The following is a 13856-nucleotide window of genomic DNA, read 5'->3' on the forward strand; positions in this document are numbered from 1 at the left end:
ATCGAATGAGTGAATGTTTTCTTTAACACCTTGGAAGTATAATAATAGTTTTGTGGGGCGCCTGGGTGGCTCAGTGGGTTAAAGCCTCTGCCTTCAGCTCAGGTCATGATCCCGGGATCCTGGGATCGAGACCCGCATTGGGCTCTCTGCTTGGCAGGGAGCCTGCTTCCCTTCCTCTCTGCCTACTTTTGATCTCTGTCTGTCAAATGAATAAATAAAATCTTTAAAAAAAATAATAGTTTTGTGACTGTTTTCTTTTTTTTTTTTTTTCTGTTCATTATCTACCTGTGATTCCTGAGAGCTGTGTAATAAAAATCTCTCGGGATTATCTTGATTAGTATGGCATAAAGAAAACTCCCCTATAGATAACTTTTCTTCTGAACCATCTAGAGGAAACTTTGTCAGCTGTCATTGAGGAACTAGGTTGCTCATTCCACAGGTCTTAGGACAACGTTCAGATTTCTCATGCTCCCTGGTATTTATTAGGTGTGAAAGATTTCATGAAGGATTTTGACATTCTGAGCCTTCCTACACTTTCCTGCTTGCTGCATGAAACCATTATGGTAAAATGAGATTATACATGTAAGAGCATTTTGAAAATTCTAGAACTCTAAACTCTAGAAATGTAAAGAAATATTTTTGTTATTATTCATGTTCAGTAATTGATCTAGGCCCACTTCTCTATGTTATGGTTTACTTACAGGTCACATTAGCCATACAGACATGAAAATACCTTCTTTTTGCTCTCCTTCCTTTTAAACTTTCCTTTCTTCTTAAAGGTACCTGCAGATGGAATCAATCCTTTTATTGTCTGTGCAGGGGCTGAGCTCTTAATGCTTTATTTGTGTCATATTAGATGTAATGTAATACACATTTCCTTTGTCTAGTTACCTCTTCAAGGCAAAAAAACAAAATCAAACAACACCCAAAACAAACAAACAAAAATTTGCTTATGGATTGGAATATTTAGATATAAAACATGCCATTTTTGACTAATTGAAGCATAATATTTAAAAGCAATTGCAACTTAAAATGTTTCTGTAGACTGCTGACTAATGTTGACTTGATAAAACTAATATAAAACCATTCTAATCTGGTGTGTTATGTATTTTCTCATTTACACGATATATACAGTGTTTATAAATTTTCACAAGCAACATAGAAAGGTCCATTTCATTACTTTATAATCTACCTTTTAAATGAATATATGTATACTTATATACAAATATACAATGTCATACTTAGTGTTATACTTAAGAGCAAGGAAACATAGAGAAGTGTACAGATATAAAAAATCTCTATTCAAGTTTCACTCTGCCACCTACCAACTGTATAAGTAGGAGCAAATTAGTGAACTTCTATAAAATGTCTCCATCTAAGGCTGTGAGGGTGAAGGATGGCCAGGTGGAAAGTGCTGATATCCCCAAAAAAGGGAGGGTTGGGGGTTTGGGATCTATATGGCCTAAAGAAGTTAGGACTAGGGTTTGTTTGCACTAGCATGGAAAAGAATGAATAGGAGTAAGAGAAAAAGTTTTTAAAAAAAAAAGTCTTTTTTGACTTACCATTCAGCAGGTAGGAGAAAGTGGAACCAGTAGGAATCAGGATAAGACCTGGGTAAAAAATAATGACAGTATTTTCCTAACAGAGATAACTTGTGGACAAGTACAAAGGAATTCATGTGGATAGTATTACTAAATATTTATAATTTGTAGTTGAAGAAATTATCATATTTACCATAGCTACAGTATGGGAATGATCACTGGGGTAGGTTTAAGGAAATGGTCTTTCCTGTCCCGTGGTGTCTGTCATCTTCTCCCTTGTCCTTGTACTAATAATGCTCCTGCCATATAGTTGCCTTGAGCATCTATTTCTTTTGAGCATTCACTTAATGATTTTATTATAGTTTTCTTCTTTACATACCCAGAATTTTCTTATACTTCTAAAGCTTCCCCTTCCATGTTTTTATTTTCATAAGACTTTTCTTATGTGGGCTGAGAAATTATATCATCCGTGAGAGAATTCAAGTAAGAATTAATGAATGTGGAGAAGCCATCAGAGGCTCACAGTCTGAATCACTGTTTTTTCCATGTAGGGATATAACCGAAGACTAGCCATGTGGAAGAGATGCATAGATTAAGGTATGTGAAGGGGCTTAGAGCTTCCATGCCCTTTCCTCAACTATCCATGTGTTCACCAGTCCAGAAACTCCCTGATTTAAATGTTAATCTCATCCTAGAACACCCTCACAGAAACACCCAGAATAATGATTGGCCAAATATTTGGGTACACTGTAGCCCAAATTGGCATATAAAATTAACCATGAAAGCTCTTGAATGTTGTCAAATATTTTTCTGCATCAAATGAGAGGACCGTGTGTTACTTTTTCCCCTTCATTCAGTTAATATGATGTGATATAGTGGTTGATTTTCACATGTTCATCCCTCCTTGCATTCCAGGAATAAAGGCTATTTGGTCATGTTGTATAAACCTTTACTATGTTGTTGAATCCAGTTTGTTACTATTCTGTTGAGGATTATTGCATCAATATTGGTAAAGGCTATTGGTCTGTAGTTTTCATGTAGTATCTTTGTTTGGCTTTTGTATTAGTGTAATACTGGCTTTTATATTAGTGTAATGCTGGCCTCTTAGAGTGAATTAAGAAGTGTTCCCTCCTCTTCTGTTGTTTAACTGTGTGGTTGGTTAAAGGAATGGTAAAAACACAATAGGCACTGTGCCAGAACTAACGATTTCTTGAAGAAAGTGTCATTTCAAATTTTTGCAATCAGATATATTGTATCAACTGCTGTTAATTAAGAATCACTGATTAAGGGGCACCTGGGAGACTCAGTCAGTTAAGCATCTTCCCTCTGCTCGGGTCATGATCCCAAGGTCCTGGGATGGAGGCCTGCATCAAGCTCCCTGCTCATTGGGGAGTCTGCTTCTCCTTCTGTCTCTTCCCTGGGTTTGTGCTCTTTCTTCCTCACTCTCTTACTCTCAAATAGATAAATAAAATCTTAAAAAAAAAAAAAAAAGAATCACTGCTTAAGACTGGGGAGAAGACCAACATTTAAAGATAAATAATGCAGTTGGTAAGGAGCTTTTTGCAATGTAAGAGATACCCTCAGGTAAACTGTGATTGATCGTCAGTTGCAATAATTCTGACGTAGATTAAAAGGAAAGAAGTGGGCTGGAAAGAATCACAGAAGAGGAAGAACTTAGACTTCATATAAAGAGAGATGGCAGGCATAATAAATCATAGATGGAAAAGTAGAACAGACAAGAACAATGAAGTTGGAATGAGCCAGGACATATTCATGGGCAGCGAAGACCCCATTTGGACTGGGACAAAAGGTTTAGGAAGGTGAAGAGTTTGAAATGGTCCTCTACAGACTGGTACATTAGGGGGCTGGAACTTTTAAGAGGGTGGAATTTATCTTAAAGGGCTGCTTGAGAGGCTAGAGGAGGTTTGTGATATGGTCTGTTTTATCAGTGAGTAAGTATTTTATCAGTGCAAGGAGGCTGCATGAGCAGAGTCCTTGAGCTGAATGAGACTGACATCAAGGTCGTAGGACAAATGAAGTCAGGAGGGCATGATTTGGTCTGTTTTGTTTACTGCCCTAGTGCCTGGGCATTTCATACAGCTGGTGTTCTATATTTATTGAATGAATGAATGAAAAAGACATAAACTGGCAAATGGAAATAAAGAAGAAAATGCAAAGAATGTTTTGAAGAAAAGAGCAGTAGTACTGAGGGAGTGGTTAGATATGAGTATCAAGATTATCTTAATTAACATTTGTAACAATGGGAGAGTTTATAACCTATTGAGGGAATGATGGTGGCACCAGTTATTACTGGGAAATTTAAAGGTGAAGCCAATTAAGTGGAAGAGAGTTGGGGAGAATATAGGCTTGTTTAAATAAAGTTGAGTTTGAGGTGCTGGATGAAACATCTAAGTGGCAATGCGTAGTAGACAACAGGAATTGGATTTTGAAGAAGTGAGGATTGTGAATATTGATTTTTTGAATCTTTCAGAATCCTTACATTTAGGTTATATTTTAAACCTTAGGCATAGGTCAGATCTAATTTAAAAGCAGGAAAACAGAAAAACAAAGTTTTGGAAATTTGAAGAGCATCCACATTCAGGTGATTGTAAGTGAAATATATTGAAATTTATCTATTAAAAACACATACTGAATGACTGAAGAGTGTTAAGCTACAGCAAAAATAGAATTTTTAGTGTTAAGAGTTATCATGAATGATCTGAAATGAGTTCCCAATGATTGAAGATTAGACTGGTAAGAGAAAAATATAGCTAAAATCAAGAACCAAATTTTAGGAGTGCCTGCGTAGTTCAGTCAATTAAGTGTCCAACTCTTGATTTTGGCAAGAATCATATTTTATTTTATTTTGGGGAAGTACCCACATAGCAGTAAATATTCTCTTACCCAGCCTTGTATTCACCTCTGTCCCAATTCCACTCCTTCCAAAATTCTCAGGATTCATTCCCTGGCATATTTGCCTCATTTCTGCATGGGCCTATTAGACCATTCCAAGAAGAATTAAGCATTCCTTGGAAGAATGTTCACACTGCTGTGCACAGTGATATCATCATGCTTTGGAGCATCAATTTCAAATGCCCATGTACAATTTAAACTGGGCCTGTTATTAATAGCTATGGGAATAAAGAGAGAGGATTTAGGGATGTTGCATTTTTATGTTTTTTTTTCTTTTATTACACTTTTTAAATTTTTATTGAAATGTAATTAACATATAGTGTTATGTAAGTTCCAGGTGTGCACTATAATGATTCAGCAATTCTATACATTAACCAGTGCCCCTCAAGATAAGTGTACTCTTAAGAATATACTTTATTTCACCCACCCCCCATGCACCTCCCCTCTGGTCATCAGTTTGTTTTCTATATTTAAGAGTCATTCTTTGGTTTGTTTCTATTTTTCTTCATTTGCTTTCTTTCTAACACAGAAGGTTGTCTTTTCATTTTATTGATGGTTTCCTTCACTATGCAAAAGCTTTTAATTTGGGGGTAGTCCCAGTTGTTTAATTTTGCTTATGTTTCCCTTGCCTGAGAAGACGTATCTAGAAAAATGTTTCTATGGCCAATATCAAAGTAATTATTGCCTATATTCTCTTCTAGTTTTATGGTTTTAGGTCTCACATTTAGTCCTTAATCCATGTTGAGCTTATTTTTATATGTGGTCATTCTTTTTCATGTAGCTGTCCAGTTTTCTCAACACCATTTGTTGAAGAGATGTATTTCCCCCACTGTATGTTCTTGCCTTCTTTGTAGTGGATTACTTGATCATATAAACATGGATTTATTTCTGGGTCTTATCTGTTTCACCGATCTATGTGTCTGTTTTTGTGCCAGTACCTTCCTGTTTTTATTTCTACAGCTTTGTAGTATATCTTGAAATCTGGGATTGTAGTGTCTCCAGCTTCATTCTAATTTATCGAGATTGCTTTAGCTATTCAGGGTCTTTTGTGGTACCTTACAAATTTTGGGATTATTTGTTCTAGTTCTCTGAAAAATGTGGGAATTTTTATAGAGATTACAGTAAATCTGTAGATTATTTTGGGCAATATAGGCTTTATAATTGTATTGGTCCTTCTAATCCATAACCATGGAATATATTTCCGTTTGTTTTGTGTTATCTTCAATTTTATCAATGTTTTATACTTTTCAGAGTATAAATTTTTCACCACCTTGGTTAAGTTCATTCCTAGATATTTTATTCTTTTTGGCACAACTGTAAATGAGATTATTTTCTTAATTTCATTTTCTACTGCTTCCTCATTAGTGTAAAATGCAATAGATTTTTTTTTAATTTTTTATTTTTTATAAACATATATTTTTATCCCCAGGGGTACAGGTCTGTGAATCACCAGGTTTACACACTTCACAGCACTCACCAAAGCACATACCCTCTCCAATGTCCATAATCCCACCCCCTTCTCCCAAACCCCCTCCCCCCAGCAACCCTCAGTTTGTTTTGTGAGATTAAGAGTCACTTATGGTTTGTCTCCCTCCCAATCCCATCTTTTTTCATTTATTCTTCTCCTACCCACTTAAGCCTCCATGTTGCATCACCATTTCCTCATATCAGGGAGATCATATGATAGTTGTCTTTCTCTGCTTGACTTATTTCGCTAAGCATGATACGCTCTAGTTCCATCCATGTTGTCGCAAATGGCAAGATTTCATTTCTTTTGATGGCTGCATAGTATTCCATTGTGTATATATACCACATCTTCTTGATCTATTCATCTGTTGATGGACATCTAGGTTCTTTCCATAGTTTGGCTATTGTATACATTGCTGCTATAAACATTCGGGTGCATGTGCCCCTTTGGATCACTACGTTTGTATCTTTAGGGTAAATGCCCAATAGTGCAATTGCTGGGTCATAGGGCAGTTCTATTTTCAACATTTTGGGGAACCTCCATGCTGTTTTCCAGAGTGGCTGCACCAGCTTGCATTCCCACCAACAGTGTAGGAGGGTTCCCCTTTCTCCGCATCCTCGCCAGCATCTGTCATTTCCTGACTTGTTGATTTTAGCCATTCTGACTGGTGTGAGGTGATATCTCATTGTGGTTTTGATTTGTATTTCCCTGATGCCGAGTGATATGGAGCACTTTTTCATGTGTCTGTTGGCCATCTGGATGTCTTCTTTGCAGAAATGTCTGTTCATGTCCTCTGCCCATTTCTTTTTTTTTTTTTTTTTTAAGATTTTATTTATTTATTTGACAGAGATCACAAGAAGGCAGAGAGGCAGACAGAGAGAGAGGAGGAAGCAGGCTCCCTTCCGAGCAGAGAGCCCGATGCGGGACTCGATCCCAGGACCCCGAGATCATGACCTGAGCCGAAGGCAGCGGCTTAACCCACTGAGCCACCCAGGCGCCCCCCTCTGCCCATTTCTTGATTGGATTATTTGTTCTTTGGGTGTTGAGTTTGCTAAGTTCTTTATAGATTCTGGACACTAGTCCTTTATCTGATATGTCGTTTGCAAATATCTTCTCCCATTCTGTCAGTTGCCTTTTGATTTTGTTAACTGTTTCCTTTGCTGTGCAAAAGCTTTTGATCTTGATGAAATCCCAATAGTTCATTTTTTCCCTTGCTTCCCTTGCCTTTTGCGTTGTTCCTAGGAAGATGTTGCTGCGGCAGAGGTCGAAGAGGTTGCTGCCCCTGTTCTCCTCAAGGATTTTGATAGATTCCTTTAGCACATTGAGGTCCTTCATCCATTTTGAGTCTATTTTTGTGTGTGGTGTAAGGAAATGGTCCAATTTCATTTTTCTGCATGTGGCTGTCCAATTTTCCCAGCACCATTTATTGAAGAGGCTGTCTTTTTTCCATTGGACATTCTTTCCTGCTTTGTCAAAGATTAGTTGACCATAGAGTTGAGGGTCTATTTCTGGGCTCTCTATTCTGTTCCATTGTTCTATGGGTCTGTTTTTGTGCCAGTACCATGCTGTCTTTATGATGACAGCTTTGTAATAGAGCTTGAAATCCGGAATTGTGATGCCACCAACGTTGGCTTTCTTTTTCAATATCCCTTTGGCTATTCGAGGTCTTTTCTGGTTCCATATAAATTTTAGCATTATTTGTTCCATTTCTTTGAAAAAGATGGATGGTACTTTGATAGGAATTGCATTAAATGTGTAGATTGCTTTAGGTAGCATAGACATTTTCACAATATTTATTCTTCCAATCCAGGAGCATGGAACATTTTTCCATTTCTTTGTGTCTTCCTCAATTTCTTTCATGAGTACTTTATAGTTTTCTGAGTATAGATTCTGTGTCTCTTTGGTTAGGTTTATTCCTAGGTATCTTATGGTTTTGGATGCAATTGTAAATGGGATTGACTCCTTAATATCTCTTTCTTCTGTCTTGCTGTTGGTGTAGAGAAATGCAACTGATTTCTGTGCATTGATTTTATATCCTGACACTTTACTGAATTCCTGTATAAGTTCTAGCAGTTTTGGAGTGGAGTCTTTTGGGTTTTCCACATAGAGTATCATATCATCTGCGAAGAGTGATAATTTGACTTCTTCTTTGCCGATTTGGATGCCTTTAATTTCCTTTTGTTGTCTGATTGCTGAGGCTAGGACCTCTAGTACAATGTTGAATAGCAGTGGTGATACTGGACATCCCTGCCGTGTTCCTGACCTTAGTGGAAAAGCTTTCAGTTTTTCTCCATTGAGAATAATATTTGCGGTGGGTTTTTCATAGATGGCTTTGATGATATTGAGGTATGTGCCCTCTATCCCTACACTTTGAAGAGTTTTGATCAGGAAGGGATGCTGTACTTTGTCAAATGCTTTTTCAGCATCTATTGAGAGTATCATATGGTTCTTGTTCTTTCTTTTATTGATGTGTTGTATCACATTGACTGATTTGCAGATGTTGAACCAACCTTGCAGCCCTGGAATAAATCCCACTTGGTCGTGGTGAATAATCTTTTTAATGTACTGTTGAATCCTATTGGCTAGTATTTTGTTGAGTATTTTCGCATCTGTGTTCATCAAGGATATCGGTCTATAGCTCTCTTTTTTGGTGGGATCCTTGTCTGGTTTTGGGATCCAGGTGATGCTGGCCTCATAAAATGAGTTTGGAAGTTTTCCTTCCATTTCTATTGTTTGGAACAGTTTCAGGAGAATAGGAATTAGTTCTTCTTTAAATGTTTGGTAGAATTCCCCCGGGAAGCCGTCTGGCCCTGGGCTTTTGTTTGTTTGGAGATTTTTAATGACTGTTTCAATCTCCTTACTGGTTATGGGTCTGTTCAGGCTTTCTATTTCTTCCTGGTTCAGTTGTGGTAGTTTATATGTTTCTAGGAATGCATCCATTTCTTCCAGATTGTCAAATTTATTGCCGTAGAGTTGCTCATAGTATGTTCTTATAATAGTTTGTATTTCTTTGGTGTTAGTTGTGATCTCTCCTCTTTCATTCATGATTTTATTTATTTGGGTCCTTTCTCTTTTCTTTTTGATAAGTCGGGCCAGGGGTTTATCAATTTTATTAATTCTTTCAAAGAACCAGCTCCTACTTTCGTTGATTTGCTCTATTGTTTTTTTGGTTTCTATTTCATTGATTTCTGCTCTGATCTTTATGATTTCTCTTCTCCTGCTGGGCTTAGGGTTTCTTTCTTGTTCTTTCTCCAGCTCCTTTAGGTGTAGGGTTAGGTTGTGTACCTGAGACCTTTCTTGTTTCTTGAGAAAGGCTTGTACCACTATATATTTTCCTCTCAGGACTGCCTTTGTTGTGTCCCACAGATTTTGAACCGTTGTATTTTCATTATCATTTGTTTCCATGATTTTTTTCAATTCTTCTTTAATTTCCCGGTTGACCCATTCATTCTTTAGAAGGATGCTGTTTAGTCTCCATGTATTTGGGTTCTTTTCAAACTTCCTTTTGTGGTTGAGTTCTAGCTTTAGAGCATTGTGGTGAAAATATGCAGGGAATGATCCCAATCTTTTGATACCAGTTGAGTCCTGATTTAGGACCGAGGATGTGATCTATTCTGGAGAATGTTCCATGTGCACTAGAGAACAATGTGTATTCTGTTGCTTTGGGATGAAATATTCTGAATATATCCGTGATGTCCATCTGGTCCAGTGTGTCGTTTAAGGCCTTTATTTCCTTGCTGATCTTTTGCTTGGATGACCTGTCCATTTTAGTGAGGGGAGTGTTAAAGTCCCCTACTATTATTGTATTATTGTTGATGTGTTTCTTTGATTTTGTTATTAATTGGTTTATATAGTTGGCTGCTCCCACGTTGGGGGCATAGATATTTAAAATTGTTGAATCTTCTTGTTGGACAGACCCTTTGAGTATGATATAGTGTCCTTCCTCATCTCTTATTATATTCTTTGGCTTAAAATCTAATTGATCTGATATAAGGATTGCCACTCCTGCTTTCTTCTGATGTCCATTAGCATGGTAAATTCTTTTCCACCCCCTCACTTTAAATCTGGAGGTGTCTTCGGGCTTAAAATGAGTTTCTTGGAGGCAACATATAGATGGGTTTTGTTTTTTTATCCATTCTGATAGGCTGCGTCTTTTGACAGGGGCATTTAGCCCATTCACATTCAGGGTAACTATTGAGAGATATGAATTTAGTGCCATTGTATTGCCTGTAAGGTGACTGTTACTGTATATGGTCTCTGTTCCTTTCTGATCTACCACTTTTGGCTCTCTCTTTGCTTAGAGGACCCCTTTCAATATTTCCTGTAGAGCTGGTTTGGTATTTGCAAATTCTTTCAGTTTTTGTTTGTCCTGGAAGCTTTTAATCTCTCCTTCTATTTTCAATGATAGCCTAGCTGGATATAGTATTCTTGGCTGCATGTTTTTCTCGTTTAGTGCTCTGAAAATATCATGCCAGCTCTTTCTGGCCTGCCACGTCTCTGTGGATAAGTCAGCTGCCAATCTAATATTTTTACCATTGTATGTTACAGACTTCTTTTCCCGGGCTGCTTTCAGGATTTTCTCTTTGTCACTGAGACTTGTCAATTTTACTATTAGGTGACGGGGTGTGGGCCTATTCTTATTGATTTTGAGGGGCGTTCTCTGAACCTCCTGAATTTTGATGCTCGTTCCCTTTGCCATATTGGGGAAATTCTCCCCAATAATTCTCTCCAGTATTCCTTCTGCTCCCCTCTCTCTTTCTTCTTCTTCTGGAATCCCAATTATTCTAATGTTGTTTCGTCTTATGGTGTCACTTATCTCTCGAATTCTCCCCTCGTGGTCCAGTAGCTGTTTGTCCCTCTTTTGCTCAGCTTCTTTATTCTCTGTCATTTGGTCTTCTATATCACTAATTCTTTCTTCTGCCTCATTTATCCTAGCAGTGAGAGCCTCCATTTTTGGTTGCACCTCATTAATAGCTTTTTTGATTTCAACTTGGTTAGATTTTAGTTCTTTTATTTCTCCAGAAAGGGCTTTTATATCTCTCGAGAGGGTTTCTCTAATATCTTCCATGCCTTTTTCGAGCCCGGCTAGAACCTTGAGAATTGTCATGCTGAACTCTAGATCTGACGTATTACCAATGTCTGTATTGATTAGGTCCCTAGCCTTCGGTACTGCCTCTTGTTCTTTTTTTTGTGTTGAATTTTTACGTCTTGTCATTTTGTCCAGATAAGAGTAAATGAAGGGGCAAGTAAAATACTAAAAGGGTGGCAACAACCCCAGGAAAATATGCTTTAACCAAATTAGAAGAGATCCAAAATCGTGAGTGGGGAGAAAGGGGATAAAAAGAGGTTAAAAAAGGAAGAAAGAAAAAAAAAGAAAAAAGAAAAAAAAGAAAAGAAAAGAAAAGAATTTTTTAAAAAAGAAAATACCTAAGAAAAATGTAAAAAAGAAAATATATATATATTAGATAAACTAGTAAAAAATCTTTAAAAAAGAAAAAGGTAACAGTTAAAAAAAAAATTTTACCCGAAGGCGAGAAGAAAAAAAGAAAACACACACACACACACACACACACACACACACAAAAACAAAAAATGAAAAAGAAAAAATTAAATTAACTGCAAGACTAAAAAAAAATCACAGGAAAAAAGCCATGAGTTCCGTGCTTGGCTTTCTCCTCCTCTGGAATTCTGCTGCTCTCCTTGGTATTGAAACCGCACTCCTTGGTAGGTGAACTTGGTCTTGGCTGGATTTCTTGTTGATCTTCTGGGGGAGGGGCCTGTTGTAGTGATTCTCAAGTGTCTTTGCCCCAGGCGGAATTACACCGCCCTTACCCGGGGCCGGGGTGAGTAATCCGCTCGGGTTTGCTTTCAGGAGCTTTCGTTCCCTGAGCGCTTTTCGTAGAGTTCCGGAGGACGGGAATACAAATGGCGGTCTCCTGGTCTCCGGCCGAGGAGCCGAGAGCCCCGGGCCCCACTCCTCAGTGCGCCCTCCGAGAACAGCGCCCAGTTACTCCCGTCTGCCTGACCTCTGGCCGCACTCCGAGCTCACCGAGCCTGCGACCGGTTCAAGGTAACACCGAGCTGCGAGCTTACTGTCGGCTCTGTCTCTGCAGCCGGCTTTCCCGTTCCAGTACCCGCAAGCTCTGCGACACTCAGACACCCCCGATCCTTCTGTGACCCTGCGGGACCTGAGGCCACACTGACCCCGCGTGGGCTTCGCCCCGGTTTATCCTCTGGAGCGATGTCCCTCAGCGGAACAAACTTTTAAAAGTCCTGATTTTGTGCGCGGTTGCTCCGGCGCTTCCCGGGAGCCGGCCCCTCCCCCCGGGGTCTCTCTTCCCGTCGCTTTGGATTCACTTCTCCGCCGGTCCTACCTTTCAGAAAGTGGTTGATTTTCTGTTTCCAGAATTGCTGTTCTTCTTCTCTTCGATCTGCCGATGGATTTTCAGGTGTTTGCAATCTTTAGATAAGCTATCTAGCTGATCTCCGGCTAGCTGAAGCAGTCTCAGCTTGCTACTTCTCCGCCATCTTGACTCCCCCTCCTGCAATAGATTTTTATATATTGATTTTGTATCCTATCATTTTACTGAATTCATTTCTTAGTTCTAGTATTTTTGCAGGGGGAGCCTTTAGGGTTTTCTAGATATAGTATTATGACATCTGCAAATAGTGACAGTTTAATTTCTTCTTTGTGAGTTTGGAAGCCTTTTATTTCTTTTTCTTGTCTAATTGCTGTGGTGAGAGTTTCCAGTACTTTGTTGAATACAAGTGGTGACAGTGGACATCCTTGTCTTGTTCTTGATCTTAGGGGAAAAGCTTTCAGTTTTTTGCCTTTGCTTATGATGTTAGCTATGGGTTTCTCATATATGGCCTTTATTACATTACAATATGTTCCTTCTAAACCCACTTTGTGGAGAGTTTTTATCATAAAGATATGTTATATGTTATCAAATATTTTTTCTGCATCTGTTAAGATGATAGTATGATTTTTATGCTTTCTCTTGTTGATGTGATGGATATGCAGATATTGATTGTGGTGAATGATTTTTTTAATGTATTGTTGGATTTTTTTGCTAATATTTTGTTGAGGATTTTTTGCATCTATTTTCATCAGAAATATTGGCCTGTATTTTCCCTTTTTTTTTTTTTTTTTGGTAGTATCTTTGTCTGGTTTTAGTATCAGGGTGCTGGTCTTGTGGGATTAACTTGGAAGTGTTCTTTCTCTTCCATTTTGTAGAATAGTTTGAGGGGAATAAGTATTAACTCTTTTAAATATTTTGTAGAATCTGCCTGTGAATCTGATTTTGGACTTTTGTTTATTGGGAGTTTTTTTTATTACTGATTCAATTTCATTGCTAGTAATCAGTCTTTTCAAATTTTCTATTCCTTATTCAGTTTTGGAAGATATGTTTCTAGAAACTCATTCATTTCTTTTAGGCTATCCAATTTGTTGGCATATAATTTTTCATAATATTCTCTTACAGTTCTTTGTTATTTCTGTGATATCAGGTATTTCTCCTCCATTTCTGATTTTGAGTCCTTTCTCTCTCTCTCCTTTTTTTTTTTTTTTTTTTTTTTTTTTGTAAAGGAGTCTGGTTTACCAATTTTGTTGATCTTTTCCGAGAACCAGTTCCTGGTTTCATTATTCTTTTTTATTGTTTTTGTAGTCTAACTTATTTGTATCCAAAATTTATTATTTCCTTTCTTGTACTGGCTTTAGGTTTCATTTGTTCTTTTTCTAGCTCTTCTAAGTATAAGGTTAGGTTTTTATATGGGATTTTTCTGGCTTCTTGAAGTAGGCCTGTATGCTATCATTTTCCCTCTTATGACATTTTGCTGCATTTCAAAGATTTGGATTTTAATTTGTCTCCATTAATTTTTTATTTCATCTTTTTTTTTTTGTGACTAATTTGCTGTTTAGTGGCATGTTGTTT

At 37.7% G+C, this 13856-nt stretch overlaps 1 long non-coding RNA gene across 1 annotated transcript; it reads right to left on the bottom strand.

Annotated features, from left to right (window-relative positions):
• Positions 1–703: 703 nt before the first annotated feature.
• On the bottom strand, positions 704–4520 carry LOC309847317. Its single transcript, XR_014302394.1, has 3 exons — positions 4446–4520; positions 1563–1610; positions 704–783 (listed from the first exon to the last, which is right to left on the bottom strand). It is a non-coding gene; the product is annotated as an uncharacterized lncRNA (long non-coding RNA).
• Between the last annotated feature and the right edge of the window lie 9336 nt (positions 4521–13856).

The sequence above is a fragment of the Mustela nivalis genome (assembly GCF_964662115.1).
Source record: "Mustela nivalis genome assembly, chromosome: 14".
In the NCBI taxonomy this organism is placed as follows: domain Eukaryota; kingdom Metazoa; phylum Chordata; class Mammalia; order Carnivora; family Mustelidae; genus Mustela; species Mustela nivalis.